General features: G+C 42.0%; 1 protein-coding gene across 2 annotated transcripts in view; it reads left to right on the top strand.

The window, feature by feature from the left end:
* The first annotated feature begins 12,064 nt into the window (after positions 1 to 12,064).
* The window catches only part of LOC119648350 (PR domain zinc finger protein 1), a 74,826-nt gene continuing 70,976 nt past the window's right edge, over positions 12,065 to 15,914 (top strand). The window contains exon 1 of one of the 2 annotated variants that reach the window (XM_038050053.1): positions 12,065 to 12,805. The gene's annotated coding sequence lies outside the window, so the exon portion shown is untranslated. The remainder of the gene's footprint in view (positions 12,806 to 15,914) is intronic. The other variant, XM_038050047.1, reaches the window with a different exon arrangement.

The following is a 15,914-nucleotide window of genomic DNA, read 5'->3' as shown; positions in this document are numbered from 1 at the left end:
AAAATTTCTTTACTTCGCCTCGAATTGACTTGTTTTAAGCCCATCATGCAGATCAAGTTGATTTTAATCCAGATTTTTGTGGAAAATTGATTGAATCGTTGATGGAGCTGAAAAGTCTTGGAGAAGTTCGAGAACGGGGGAAAAAGGAGTCGCATAGTTTGAGCCAGTTCTTGGTAGTAAAGTAACCATTAAGCAAATTAAGCTGAAAAAATTTAGATCCTGCAATTTAAGACGGGGCCCAAAATGCCAACTTGCGATAAGCGCAGGGACGACATTGAAAACTGATATCACAGAAAGGGGAATTTGGTGGTGGCTTGTGACTCAGTGGTACGTATTGCATAGTGGTTCCACAAACACTTAATTGGAAAGCAATACTGAATTTCTCCACTTTACAGCACATGCCTTCAATAAAATTAGGAAGTGACTATCTTCGCTGAAACACATAGTTCGCCGTAGTCATTCCAAGGAATCCGAGTCAACCTTGCCGTCATCCCAATCTCCGTCAAACTCTTCGTCATCATCAATGCTTGCTTCGTCATTGTGTCATATTTAAATGCTATTGAACTCTGGCCGAAAACGAAAAGCAAATGGCCGCAAACTGTTCCAACCGAGAGAAGAGTCTTCTGCTCCCTCTGCGTTCCATCCGTGATAATATAACTTTCGAATCACTGTCGCAACAGCAAAAAGTGTGTGGAATTCCACTCTACGTGTTGATTCATTTACGTGATGAAACCGTTCTGTGGAGAAGAAGGTTTCCATTAGAATTTCATATGTTTGTGCACTTCTGCATTCGGGGCGCTAACACTGATTCACTCTCTCGAGCGAGCACTTGCATGGTTTGCCACTAATACGGTTGCTGGCAAGCTGGTTGTCGTTGACTCGAATCTAACGGTCAACGAGTCATAATACATAATAAACATTTGAATTTTCTGGAAAACTCGGGGAAATGAGACCTTTTCTTAGTTAGAACAGAGCACACTGCAAATATTACAGTTACAAGCTGCGTTTAGCCCATTTACTTCAATGGAAAAACGAAAGACTTGGGTGCAGTCTTAGGCGAGTAACTTGGTTTTTGTAAATTTATTTCTTGCGGAAAATTGAATGGAATATTATCACTTTTCGTACTTAAAACAGTTACAAAGAGTTCGTCTACTGTTTTATCTTGTGAATATCCACCACGAGCACTAGATGCTTCTATCTGAATTGGTAAAATCGAACGTTCTGTATCTAGATTTGGACGTATCAAGCAATAGATACTCAAACTATCTACAGAACAGAACAGAGGGTCATTCGTCATAAACCAAGTAATTCGCTGGTAATTGTGTATTTTCTAGATGAGCTATCGAATTAATACAACGGTACAAGTAAACAAAAGCAAACTTGATGGGTTTGTACTCGCCGTTGTAAATTTCAGAGGTCGGTAAACTCGAATCCAAAAATAAACCGAAATATTTATAGAGAGAGAGGGAACTGGTATTTTGGCTGATGTGGCAATGTTATTGTGATGCAGGAACGACGACAAGAAGAACCAACTCACTCTTAGCTCTGGAGGTTTTTCTAGTGCTCACTTCTCATTTTCCGATTCTTAAGCTGGAATCAGTGAAGAAGTTGAGACAGTGGTAGCAGCACGCTATCGTAGTTCATTGGCATGGAACTCGAACTTTTTCTTTTCTCCGTGGCAGCATAAGTAAGAACGGTCGGGCGAACGTTATCATAACACAGTTCGAGAGGCGAACGTTTGTTTTTATTAAGACTAACGTAAGGGGAACCTTTTGGACATATCTTTCTATGCGAACAATTACTTTTCAGAAATTTGAACCATTCCAGTTAGAACAATCAAAGCCAATCGGGCGACCCAAACGAACTCAAAATTCCCCTTTTTCCGATTTCTGGGTTGGAATTTCCAAGAGGAAAAATCTATCGGAAAACGAAATTGTAAACACATTTGGCAACAATTTTTTTAATTCAACATCAGCAAAATTTATACCAGACAACACACAACCGTAGAAAAGATGAAAGCAAATAAGATTTTTAATAGAAAATACTAGTTGGGACCCCTTATGGAGTCCATCGAGTGCAAGTTAAACGGTACGCGCAATTTTACGTGCTCGTACAAATGCGAATGCGAGTGCGAGTGATATGAAGGCGAAATTTTTGCTGCTTTTAGTCATCAAAGCATAGCAAGTCGACAGCAAAGTTGCTGCAGAGGTTTCGATCGAAATTGGGTTGGAGCAATGAACTTTTCTTGAGCTAGTCGCAGACCTTTCTTTCAGTTCAATTTCTTAGAGTTCCACACTTGAATTTAGTTTCTGGCTAGAGCTTAGTATTTCTGTATTGGCCGAATTAGGTGAGGAGTGCTAGTCAAAGATACTATGATTTAGCTGTCGTGTAATAAATAATGGTCTCCATGGAGGCAATTAGCACGAAAAGACCTTTGGGAGTGGTCTCGTCTCAACAGCTTAGAGTGTTAAATATGACTTTATAGAAATTTACAGTTTGAAGATGGCGATAAATTCTATTCTTGGATCATTTGAAATATTTAAATGAGAAAAGTAAATCAGCATAAAAAGTAAAATGGGAGCGATTTTTTTGATAAAGCCGTAGATGATGGCTATTTTGGGTGGCATTCGCGGGACTCTCTTTCCTCTTTCCACCATACATAAGCTCTTGACTACTTCCATTACTTCTGGCAAGAGGGGATCTCCTGGTGTGATTATGCCGCAGGTTAAAGTTACATAATTCGGCAAGTCCTCATACGACCCCCTCGTGGTGGCCGCTGGAAATCGTCTTCGGACGGGCCAAGAAGGTGGAGGGCCGGGCTGAGAGTAGGCTCATCCAACTGACGAGGATCTGCTTGTCTGCTCGTCATGTGTTAGGGAGAAGTAGATCTGGCGGGGGATGGACCGAAGTAACAACCCGGGGATCGTTCTCAATGCACTGGAGAGGGTGCTAACAGGACCCCAAGCTAACGTGAAACAGCATACGCCGAGAGCTGCGTGGCCAATGGGGAGCTTGGTCTTTAGTATGCGAATTCTGAATACCTTGGGCACCTTCAGTTTCAAATAAGACCCTTACCCTGGTGGCTGGGCTAGCCAGAGTGGACATTCTTTCCAGGCTACTCGTGGGACCAAGATATGGACTCAATTCCAAAAATAGAAAAAACTGACGATAGAAGAAGAGGGGGTGATGCAAGGCGCATCATCGGAGGACGAGCGGCATCCAGGCAGGAGACAGTGGCCGTCAAAAGCAGTACACTTGGTACCAGCCCTAGCACCGCTGTGCTGAAACCAATCGCAGGGACTTTCCGGAGCGAGAGAGCACACGGACTAGTGGTTTCCAGCCTGGAATCCACTGTCGTAAAACTGGGTGTAGCGAGTACTAGATATAGTAACCCGAAACCCTAGATGTCGGGAAATCACTCAAAAGCAAAAACTGACAAGAGCGTCGATCGTCGCAAACTGACTAAGAACTCAAGGTCCACTGGTGTCCTGCTCAAGAGCCAGTACTAGAAGGCCATGCATATTCTCAGCAAGATTGCTAAGAATAAGGAAGCCGGTGCTGTCGACGTGTGGGATGAAAAGACTTCCTTAAATACGACTTCGCAAACGCTAAGTAACATCTAAAGAAAAGTACGCGGCAACAGCCAGCCGCCGGGCCACGAACTGCCAAAATGCTTCAGTGACGTGGCCACTTACGTGTGGAGCTGGCGGATGGTAATTCTGCTAGTGGCATACTAGCGCCGGAGGTGTGGACCAGTGTTGAGGCCAGGCTGTCGGAGATGAACATTGAGCATCTCGTGGACATTGAAGGCAAACACACGGGATTCATTCCCTGCTTTGATAGGTTCCACGTTATAACTTGCGAGGGCCAATTCCCTAAGGACTTTTTCGATTCGTGCGTCACTAAGATCAGCGACGCCCGGGAGGACGTAAAACTAAATGTCATCCCTTACGACGAGATTCCCGCGCTCGAGACCGGTCGCTCGCATCTGGTTGCTAAAGACCCGCATGGATAAGTACAAGCACGTCCAGTCCTTTCGGCTTCAAAACTCTAGGATTCCCATGGAAGACTGGATGGTTATCAAGGAGGAGAAACTTCAGACAAACAGCCAACCTTTTCTACTCCGTATAAATGGAGAGTGCCTGAAGGCATTGGAATAGGTCGACTATAAATTGTGGTTCCGAGTCAGGAACGGGAAGGTAAAAATGTTCCGGTCTGTGAAATCGAACGACAACCTAGATCCAATCGACGCCGCCAACGTGCTGTTAGAGGAGATGACGATCGACGATCCGACGAGGACTGACGAACCCTCCATGCAAGCAGATCACGCACCCGAAGTGGGCATCGGCTAATCTGTCTGTCTTCCTCCTAGAGGAAGACATCGACATCGCGACCGAACCATAAAAGGGCTGCAAAGCAAATATGTTAATTTATTTCATAGCATAGGAGACGCTGATCAGGGCAGACCTAGATCATGTGTTCTCGTGAGGAAGAGTCTGCACGACTTTCTGTGTCCGGACCTAAGTTCCAGCGACCTAGTCGTGGTCAAGCTGGAGCAGGCGGGGGCAGAGAACGTATATATTTCCTCGGCTTACATGGCTGGTTGGTGTCCGGATAGTTGAGTGGTTAGAGCATAAGGCTGTCGAACGAAAGTTAGTGGTTCAAATCTAACTGGTGGGAGTGGAATTTGTATCGTGATTTGGCGTCGGATACCAGTCGACTTAGCTGTGAATGAGTACCTGAGTCAAATCAGGGCAATAATCTCAGGCGAGCGCAATGCTGACCACATACCCTCCTATAGGGTATTGTAATCCTGTAGTGTACGGTTATGGTTTTGAATGAAGTGCTCTAACACACTTCAAGGTCCTGATCCAATTGGATTGCTACGCCAACGATTATTTCCGAGTTATCACAATCTCGGCAGATCCCGGATTTTACCTAATAATAATAATAATAATCTTTGGCGCAACAATCCATATTGGATCAGGACCTTGAAGTGTGTTAGAGCATTTCATTCAAAACTGTAACGGTACACTACAGAACACTGTAGGAGGCAATGTGGTCAGCATTGCGCTCGCCCGAGATTATTACCCTGATTTGACTCAGGTACTCATTCACAGCTGAGTCGACTGGTATCCGACGTCAAGTCACGATACAAATCCCACTGCCACCAGCGAGATTTGAACCGCGGCCTTCCGTATGGGGAGCTGAATATAGCTCATGATATATTGCCTCCTTATATGCCGCTCTGAAAGGAACTGATGGTGTCTCAGAAATGCCCCATCTGCATGGAGTTGACATCAGCCGGCTTTAAGAGCTACACGGAAAAATGGGATTTAGCCTTCTTATTTAGTGGTTGAAGTTTCCTTCCGCCGTGTCACCCTCTTCAGTTTTCTGGACCATTTATACTATAGTGCCGTTGACAGACCATACATTGTCAGGTTTACAGTTTCTTGCACAATGGGGCTGGCTGACTCTGCCCTAGGCACTACGTGCAGGCTTGAAGTGAAAGTCATGTCTTTCAGAGTTTTTCTATCGGGGAACATGAATCTAGTACGCCCTCTAGAATTCGCATCTCAGCTGTAATTTCTTGTTACTGAAAGAGGCAGGATCCCAAGCTTGAATGTTCATATTTTAGATGCTCCGATCTTAGCAGCAAACTACTACAGGCTATCGCACCATGTCTAGGTGATGTCCGTGGTTAGCCATAAGGTGGTAGTTTTCGCCAGTGTAGTGCTTTTTGGGTGTAGGGATAGCAGCGGTTTCTTTACATCTATCTGTAAATATGTTTCTGTATTAATAGGGTCAAACAAGAAAAAGTTGCTGGAATTTCATTGGTAGGTGGGAATATAGCGTCTTGTACTCACTACCATCGTTATTAGTGGTAATTCCTTGATAACTTCTGAAAGACCTCCCAATAGAAGTTCAGGAAAAGGCAGGAAAAGGAAGGGAAGGGAAAAACAGCACGCAACTGCCGCTAACGATGCAGCAAGTGGAATTCCGCGAGGTAATAATCAGATGGGCCAAGCAGCGTAAAACGGGACGAAAATTCGGCAGCTGCAGCATAAGTTGGCTATCGATAGCAGTGATAAATTTGTAGCAAGGTCGAGGTCAAAACATCAGCGCCAAAGAAAAAAGGAAGGGCAAATAGTGCTCAGATGCTCGAATCATCTAACAGAATGAAGGGAAATCTTCCGTACCGATGCGAAATAAGGAATGTGGAACAGAGAAGACGTGGAGCAAACAGCAAAAATTCATTACCCAGATGTAAGCTGCCTCAAGATGGGAGTTACATTGAGCAACTCAAGAGGACTAGAATTGAGTATTGTCACCGCAGCTGTGAAGACAATTGGCCAACTTTTTCATTGCAGAAAAGTATAGGTTGTTCCCACCTGCTGCCTTAAGTGTTGGGCCTGCGGGCAAATAACTGGGATTTGCAAAGGCCAGGTCAGAAGTACTATGTTTTACAAGTGTGGGGCACAAAGGGAAGACTTCCGAATCAGAAAAATGCTGGGTTCTTTGAAGGATCAAGGTATGCAGAAAGAAGATGAGGCTTCATACGAGAAACACGATTAACTTGCGGGTGCGGATTCATGGCCGAGCAGATGACTTTGCTTGCACTTCTTGTACGAAAGTGATCAAACGAATCTATGCCTGCTTTTTGGAATAGCCTTCTTGCTTGGAGAACGAGATTCGAAACATGAAAGGAGAGTTCTAGCAAGAAGAGACTGAGAGAATGGGATATGATCCAACTAGATTCTCGGCGAATGTAAATTTTTGCGATAACTGCCAGGACCGGATTTATTGTGCTAAATATCAATAACACTCCGACATTTCGATGCTCTGGTTGAGTGAGCGAGATTTGCTACTGAATGGGTACTGCATGATTTCACGGCCAGTGATTACCAGTTCACTTAGTTCGAAGTGCAAACGGCTCTTCCCAATGTTTTGACGTCCGGCAAATACCCAACAGGAGGAACATTGATTAAATCGACTTTGGAAAATTAGTCAAAGGTTTTCCAGGAGTGGTAAATGAGCCAAGGGACCTGGACGCGGGGAGAAGAACTGCGACTGAATCGTTAGTGAACACAGCAATGTGCCTTAGAGAAGACTCGCCTGAAAGAAGAGTCCGTCAGAGGAAGTTGATTGGGTATTGGTGGACGAATGAAATTGTGTCGGCAAAGAAATTAAATCAAATCAAAGGAATTCCACCGCGAAATTAACAGATAAAAGGCGCTTCGGGAAGGAGCCATTGGGCTGTAAGTTGGTTGCCAAACATGTTTTTTGATCACCCTGTTCCATGGATGTGGTGTATATGGAAGAAACCGTACTGCTGACGTAGAGAGTGGGAATACTGAAATTAATGCATGTTGCACAGCGAGTGTTTTTATGCGCAGTATGTTGGACACCTCGTGGCAGCTTCTTATGAAGTTCATTAAGCCAAAATTGGCTGACGAAATACATGCTACCGGAGACTTCTTAGCAGTATAATTTTAGAGCGGGTGAATCTACAAGTGATGCGATTTAGAAAGTGATGTAAGTGATGAGATTGGCTAAGGCACACAGTTGCCACTGTCACCGAATAGTGCTCCTTGTGCCGCTAGATTCAAGAAACACGTTTAATTCTGCAAGGTCGTGCAACATGTTCAAGGTTCTAGATAACTATTTCCTTGCTCCAGGCTATCTTTTGGGGATATTAAGGGACTATTTAAAACACCGCGCATGTTTTACAAGATCTTGAAAGAATAGCGTAGCCTGAGAGTCACATTGTGACTGCAGCCGCACCCCCGCGGGACCAGTTTTTAGGTATTTCTTCGCGGGTTAGGTTTTCCCGTAGGCACTCGACTCACTCCTTCTTTCGGCTTTCCTCCTTGTTTGTTTCTTCGACAACTCCTCCTGCATTTTCACGATTGCGGGGCAAAGCCAATTTTCCTCAGACTTTAGTATCTCCACAACTAAGTTCTCCTGGCTAACGCTCCTGCCCAAAGTTTGGTTTAGGTTTCTCCTCTCCACTGCAACTCTTGGGCACTGAAACATCACATGCTCTGGATCCTCACTGCATCTAGCAAAATTTGGAGAGTCATCCAACCCAAAGCGGTGCAGATATTTCCAGTACCAATGACCGTCTCCCGTGAGGAACTGGGTAATGTGGTAATTGATCTCCCCATGTTTTCGCTCAAGCCACACCCTAATGTTGACAACGAGCCTGTGTGTCCAGATCATGCGGCTTTGGCCTTGCCGCATTTCTACGTTCTGTGTGCCCCTTCGTACGTCTTGCGTGTCGACAGGGATTATGCCTGCCACCACCAATACTGCCTCATCTGATGTGATTCTGAAAGCACTGCAAACAATCGAAACTATCAGCCGTTAAACCGAGTTAACTCGCTTCCGTCCTTGAGAGAGCCGAGTGCTCCATTATCTCGTCGGAGGCTTGTTTTCCACAAGCTCATAGCGCTCCTTGGCCCGTTTAATCTTTGGCCCAAATGCTACCACCGTGGTTTCGACAGGGTTCACTAATTATGGCTACATCGATGTTTTTCTCGGATGGTTTGCGAGAATAGGTTCTGCGCCACCTAGTCGTGGTTGAAATTGATTTGTATCAACCTCATCTGCAGTTTGTGTTAAGGGCTCTTTTGTATTCCGGGCACATGCTACTGGACTGGTGCATGCCTTCGCAATGTAACCGATGCCAAGGCATCTAAAAAACCACTTCATTGCCACCTGCTGCCTAAAGTGACACATAACCCAGCCTATTATCACTCTCCCTGCTGTTTGAGTGCTGTCTCCATTGGTAGGCTGATGATGGCGGTTTGTGTTTCCTCGTAAGCTTTCCTCAGCGTTTTCACTGCTGACCCGCTCTATCTCGACAAGATCAAACTGTTTCTGCAACGCTTCGTGGTAATTTCGTATATATTTTTGCAGATTATAGTGATCTCCAACCAGCTAGCACTTATATTGGCTTCTTTTTCGGGATGCTACTCTTCTCCAAGCTCTTGCATCCGCCTTTAGAGATCCCCATTCTTTTCCCGAGGTCGCGGCTGTAATCGTTTCGCCGTTAGCTTCAACACAAGCCCTCATGTGCTCGGCCTTTTGACAGTTGAGTCCTTTTGAAGGTTTTGTGTGAAACAAAACCTTATTAAAATCGATGTCTGCCCGTCCGTCCGTTTGTCAGTCGGTATGTCTATCACACTCGATTTATTCGGAGACGACTAAACCGACGTCACTAAATTAGGTGATAACGTGTAGTCTGTGAACCCCTTTACATATAGCAAGTGGCGCCATTTTGTCTTGAGTTGAAGGGGGTTCCCCATGCATACGAAAGGGGTGCAATGTTTTTTATAGAATATGGTCATATGGGGTATCAAATGAAAAGGCTCGGTTAGTACTTTTTGAATCTGGTCCCATATTTAATATCACCAAAAAGTGTGACAGGTCTCGTTCCCAGAACCTATCCAACCAGAAACCCCCTTAAGTTCATACTAGAAGTGCCAAATTGAATGGCATCTACCTAGCGATGCTAAAGGAGGGTATAGAGCACGCAGAGCAACGTCTAAGAAATATTTTTCGAGGATGTCTTGCTCTGGGCTACGTGTCTTCCTATTGGCAGGAGGTGAAGGTGGCCTTCATACCTACGCCTGGGAGAGATCACTATTTAAAACCAAAGAACTTCAGGCAAGTCAGCCTAACATCATTTTCACTGAAATGTCTGGAGAGACTGGTTGAGTGCCACATTCGCGAGAAGGTGCTAAAGTCGCACCCCCTAAATGAAAACCAACATTCGTACCAAGGTGGAAAATCCTGTGAGTTTGCGCTTCAAAGTTTTGGTCAAGCATGTAGAGAGTAGGTTAGTGGGCTTTAGCAAAATGGTTCTCTAGGACTTTGATTTTTCAGGAGGGAATATGTTTTGTGGAATGATGTCATTATGGCAAGTAGTTTTGCCAAGTCGCGGGGATATTTGCCTGAGCTCCCTGTACATGTTTGAATTTAGCTCAATGTTGGAGAGGCGATTGTGGAGGAGGTTAGTATACATAGTATAGTATATATAGTTCTTAAGGAAGGAGTAATGCAGGGAATATTTATTCCTAAATAGTTTTTGCCGTAGGGTTTTCTTGTAATGGTTGCCTTAAAGGATATCGTCCGGGAGGGAGCGTTTTGGCGCGAATTCATCATATTACGAGCCGGCGGTACAGTTTGCGACTGTTATTATTGGTGCAGGAGGTGTATCTGGCCTTGAAGTTGCGTCTTAATATCAATGATCACGATTTGCCAGTTGGGCAGGGTTGATTTATGCAAACGAATTTGATAGTGGATAGGTCGTTCGGATCAAAAAGTTGATTGAGACTAAAGGGAAAATCCCTTCGTAAGGAAACGCAAGCATGACAGTATTTTCTTAAGAAAAGACTTGGAACGCAGTTTGAACCAAGGCCGCTTTCAACTTCAATTCTGTTGAGCAAAAATTCGACAAGCGATGATATCCAGAAAAGACATCTGAGTAGTTCTTAGTACAAATCCAACATAAGTTTGAGCCATTTGCTTCAACCAAACCAAAAGTATCTTCTCCGTAATTCTTCTGACGCATCAATCTTTTCATTTACGGGAAAGTTGAATTCATTTACTCAAAATTTCATTTCTACGGAAAATAAACTTAAACTATCCAACTAAGCCAATAATAAAAAAAAGATTTCATTTTCATACATGAATAGTTTCCTCCAATAACTGAATACTACATACTCCGCTCATTTAACACATTTTCGCAAACCAACATTTTCCTATCAAATCCAATTTCAGTTTGGTAGTCATTGACCTCATGGTCGAAAAATAAACAAACCCAAAAAATAAAAAAGAGAAAAAAGAATACACGAAAAATCTCACACATTTCAGCACACCATCAGCATCGTATCTGTACACTATCATAGATAGATAGAATTCGTTTCTGAGTCATTTGTCTTCACCTTCCAAATTACTTCATCAAACAAAAGATTGAGAACAGTAACTTGGTTTTTTTCTCGTGATGGGTGCATGATGGATGCAAGTGGAGTTGTCGGTGGGATGGTGGTTGCATAAGTGAAGTTTGGGCTGGAGGTGATTGAGGGAGTCCTTTAGAGGGAATTTTTGGTATGGATTTGAAGGGAGTATAACGGATTCGTGTTAATTGCATTCTATAAGATTTAATTTGCAGTCATTTATGCAAGTTTTTGGAGGTGTTAATAAATTCGCCTCTTTGATTTGAATTTTTAGGATAAAAACATTTGGAATGACTTTTTGGTCGTGATTATTGGTAGAAGGAAGATAATGTTGACAAAGAAGATGTCACGCAAGATTTATATGGAAAATTGGGGACAAGATGGTAGTTTGGTTTTGGTGTCCAAGCTTAGGTTTCTAAAATTTTGAAGGCACCGTTTTCCTTAAGACAATTAGATTATTCTAGAATTAAAGGGCAGGAGTCGTCTATCTAAGTGCGTTAATAAAATATCTTTCGCTTCTAAGATAAACGCATATTTCAACGCTGGTAACGGTACCAATTCTAAGATGCTTTGAGCCCTTCCTTGTCCTATCGATTGTGAGCCTACTTTGTCATTGCAGAATTTAGAATTTTGCAATTTTCTACAGTTGCAGTTTGCCAATAGATTTCAAGTAAAATTTACTATCTTATTGGAGGGGATAAGTAGGGGCATAAAGCTCAACACGCACACATCAAACGTTACATCACTGATTACGGTATAGATACAAGCAAATGGTGCATAATCGCTTAACACTGAAGAGCTGAGGAAGTATCAACAGGTTTAGAACGTTATTGTTGTGTAGACATACACCTACCACGCGTACATGCAAAGAATACCTTGAACTTGGTTTACCTGAGTAGGTGAGCACACGTCGATCGAGTACGGCCATATGAGTACGTGTATCTGCTTAGAACTTTAGCACAATTTTCCAGACTCTACAGGAGTATCTCAGATATTGCTGCTATCAGTGTGTTAGTGTTAAGTGTTAGCTTCTGTTGAGCCTATCAATTGCGCTTCTTCTCTGTAATTCTCTCATTGACTGGCTACAGAAGAAGAATTTTTGGTTGCGCCAGTGGTAGACGATGTGATGTCTTCCGTGATTCAGTTTTCCATAAGCAATAACACGATTAAGACGCTCCTCAAGATCGTAGCGGTCTGTACGGGCGATTTATCTATATATCTAACGTGTTGAGGTTTTATTCAGATATTTTCGCTGATCGTGCTACGAACGACTGAAAACATGTACGATCGTTCTAAGAATCTGACGGTATCAGCTCCCCCGAGTATTACTTACTTTTTCGAATGTGTTTAATGCGTTTGTTAAGAATTTTTAATTTTAATTTTACAACGGAAAGACTGAAAAATCTATGATAGGATTTTGTGATCGTTACAACTAAGGATATGGATGTGAAATAACTTTTTTCTAGTGAATTATCAGTGTGTTGTGTGGTGCAGATTTGCTGTGCACTTTTTGGATGCTTTACAATGTTGCAGATTTAACTGTTTGAAAAAGGATTGCCGAACATGTACCACCGATTGGGATTGTCAGAGGATCAGATGTTGTTTTGATTAAGTGTTAAATTGATGAAAATCAGTGATTGTTAGGCTGAAAAAGAGATGTTGAAATATTACAAGAAGTCAAAAGGAGATTGAAATGTTTTAGTGAAGAAATCTAAGCCCCTAGTGAATATGTACGATTGCTATTATCGCGCAATGAATTTTTGGATACTGAACAGAGTGCAACCGATGATTGGATTACCTCAGATGGATTAAGTTGTTTATACAACAATTAGCTGAATGTGGTAAGTATAAGATCGTTTTCTGTAGATACATTAACATGAGAATTTGAGGGAAAATACGCGAATATAAGAGTAGCAATCTATCAGTCAAGAGGTCATATTGGGGTTCTTGGGGGGATAACAACTTTTGAGAGCTTCTAGGTACCGAATTTCTTGGAATTGCCGAGTCCGGAGCCAAACCCAATTCGAAGATTCTTCCCTTTTAGGATGCATTTGTCAATTTTAATCTAGGTACGGTATTTCGGGAACCATTTGATCGTTTCCTTAGTGTAATGCTTTCATTACACTGAACAAGGGATCGAATGGTTCCCGCAATTGCGTATGTTTATTAAAATTAAAACTAATTAAGGGAAAAATCTCGGAATTGTTTTAATTTTAATTTCTTGTTCCTCCATTTGTTTACCAGGAGCTCTCTGCATGACTTGACACTTTTGTTTTTATTTATGAATTGTTTATTTCATTTTTCAATAAGAATTTGAATGAATCATTCTAGACGACAAGTTTATATATCTGCGTCTCTTAAAAGCTTAGTTCATAGTATGGAAATAACAATGAATCTTATTGAGTTCTTACTTACATAAGCTGAGGGGTCACATGTTATGAAATAAACTTTAAAAGTGTTCAATTTATTGCGATATGGAAAAACAAACACGAGTTCGGCATTTACATGTAGCGCTAATTGGGAATGTTATATATTCAGGGAGAAATGCATGTAATTGGATCCTGTCTGAAGCAACAGCATAGCAAGGACTTAAACTGAGGATGCATTGTTATCTTCTTGAGCTGCAGTAGGAAGAATTATCATTGTTGGGTCTCAAACAGCTAATCGTTGAAATGAAAACAATCTTACCTTCAAGGAGGATCGAATGGTTCCCGAAATATGGTATACTCATATGTTTTCAAGACAAAATTTTCAACTTAGAACGGACAAGTCTTATAACTGCTTCTGTTAAGAGTAGTCGGTTCTAGGCTTCAACCACGATGAAGTGATTTTCTTGTGTAGAGGAGGTAGTCGTCCTTGAACTTATTGAATTCTTGTTTCAAGATTAGCATTGTTCGCTGACAATATCTAACTAGAATGACACCAGTTGTTTTGCATCCAAAACAACCAACTAAATCTGAAAATTTCAAGCAATAAATTTGAATAGGTCGTTATCGTTCAATTATAGGTTCTCTTGCCATATTTAAAAAAAAACAGAATAACAAGTTGAATACACATTCTAAGCCGCCCTCCAACTTGCTTTTGTAATTGAGACAAAGCTCTCTGCGCAGATGATTTTTTTTCCAGAATATATGACGACTGCTTCTGGTGTAGAAGCTGACGGCCCCAAATGACTGTATACAACGAGTACATTAAAAATTGAAATGGGAAACGATGACGCCTCACTCATTATTTCCGAGAACAAAAAAAAAGAAGCAGATCTGCGATTACATAACTTCCATAATTTCAGTAGTAACGAATGAAGATCACCACTCGGTTGTGGAGTTGTTTTCTAACAGAGCCAGCAATTGGTACCATTACTGGCTTGGGCCTAAACCACTTTTTTCTGCATGCCACCCTCCGTACCTCGGTCAAGTGAAAATCCTTGACAATGACTTTACACGGCACAGCTTGACTTTGGATTACCTAACAGTGATCCGACGTAATTTCGAGCTTTGCTCAGCTTTCGCGGTGTTTTTTTTCGCTGCTAGATAGACGATGAGAGCATATTCAGATTTTTCTGTGCATTTTAGATAGAAGTTCCTCGTGTAAGCGGTTGAAAAACTGGAGAGATAAAAGTTTCATATTTGCTGTGGTCGCTTGCACATGCTTTTGCAATGTGCTATGCAAATTGGAACTGGTTCTCGGGTGCCGACGGCATTCCAGCTATCAGCAGGTTGCCATGTTTTCTTACTACATTCATTGACTAGTAAATTTCGCACACATTCCAAAAAAAGCAGGAAATCTTAAAACTACATCTTATTTTTAGCAACCACCGTAAACAACGCATCAGATAGTTACTTAGAACTGAGAACCATAGATAAACAAATGCGCGTTAATGGTCGTGGTATGGGGGCCGACCGGGGTGATCAATTTTGAGGTGTCCGCCGTATAATTTCAATGTCAATGACTCCCCAAGCTTTTCGACGTCTAGAGTTTAATGCAAAATTGTATTCTATGTGGGTTGTGTGACAACAAATGGATTTCCTAAAAATATACATGGAGTACTTTGTGTATTCTAGAGATGAGCAAGCGTTTTCAAATTGTCTAATGAATTATTTTGAATTTCATTGGTAGAAGCTTTCGTATGTTTTGATCGTTGTCTGTTCTAAGGTTCTAGACGTTGGAATTGACTTGGCGCATTGCAAGTTTTGGATATCTGAGCTCATGTGTGGAAGAGGGTGACCAAATTTTGACATGATTCATTCTTGGCTTTTTTTTGCAGGCCTTGAGCGTTTGCTTTTTTTTCGCCTTTTGACTCCAACTTTCGATGATGCTCTTAAGGCCATATAAATTTTTGGTGATTTTTGGGGCTGATCAATAAGTTTTTGCCAGAAAATGGCCCATGCTAACCCTCTCTTCTTATCCATCAAATTTAATCCAATCCACTCCTATCATTCATAAAAGCCCAACAACAATTTTTTCATCTCCACCAAATCCATCTTTTTCTCATTTTCCACTGAAAAGCCATTCAATTAACATTCCTTCCATTCGCATGAAAAACAAGAACAGAACATCAACAACAGAAGCAAATGAAGCCATTGCCCATTATCATCATCTCCTCAAGATTCACAAACTGTCGATTTCTTTACTCTCCCTTCGACCTTAGCAAGATCGTCCCTATCATCTTCTTAACATGACTATATGAGTGTGAAATGTGCGCACATATGTAATGTCATCGGCTTCATGGAGCAACCTTCCTTGCAGTGGAGCAATGAAGAGCTTGAATCAAATCTAAAGGAATAGTGCAATGATTTCCCACCTGTACTCGTACTCTCAGATGCAGAGTCCATTGCACCGAAATGAAAACGAAATTGTAAAAATCAGACGGTTCTTGAAATAGATACAGAAGAAAAATGGAAAAGAACAAGTAAAAGGGAAAGAACCTCACCTGGATGCATGGAGATAAAT

The sequence above is a fragment of the Hermetia illucens genome, chromosome 2 (assembly GCF_905115235.1).
Source record: "Hermetia illucens chromosome 2, iHerIll2.2.curated.20191125, whole genome shotgun sequence".
In the NCBI taxonomy this organism is placed as follows: domain Eukaryota; kingdom Metazoa; phylum Arthropoda; class Insecta; order Diptera; family Stratiomyidae; genus Hermetia; species Hermetia illucens.
Note: the sequence above shows the minus strand (reverse complement) of the source record. Positions and strands in the feature narration are given on the sequence as shown.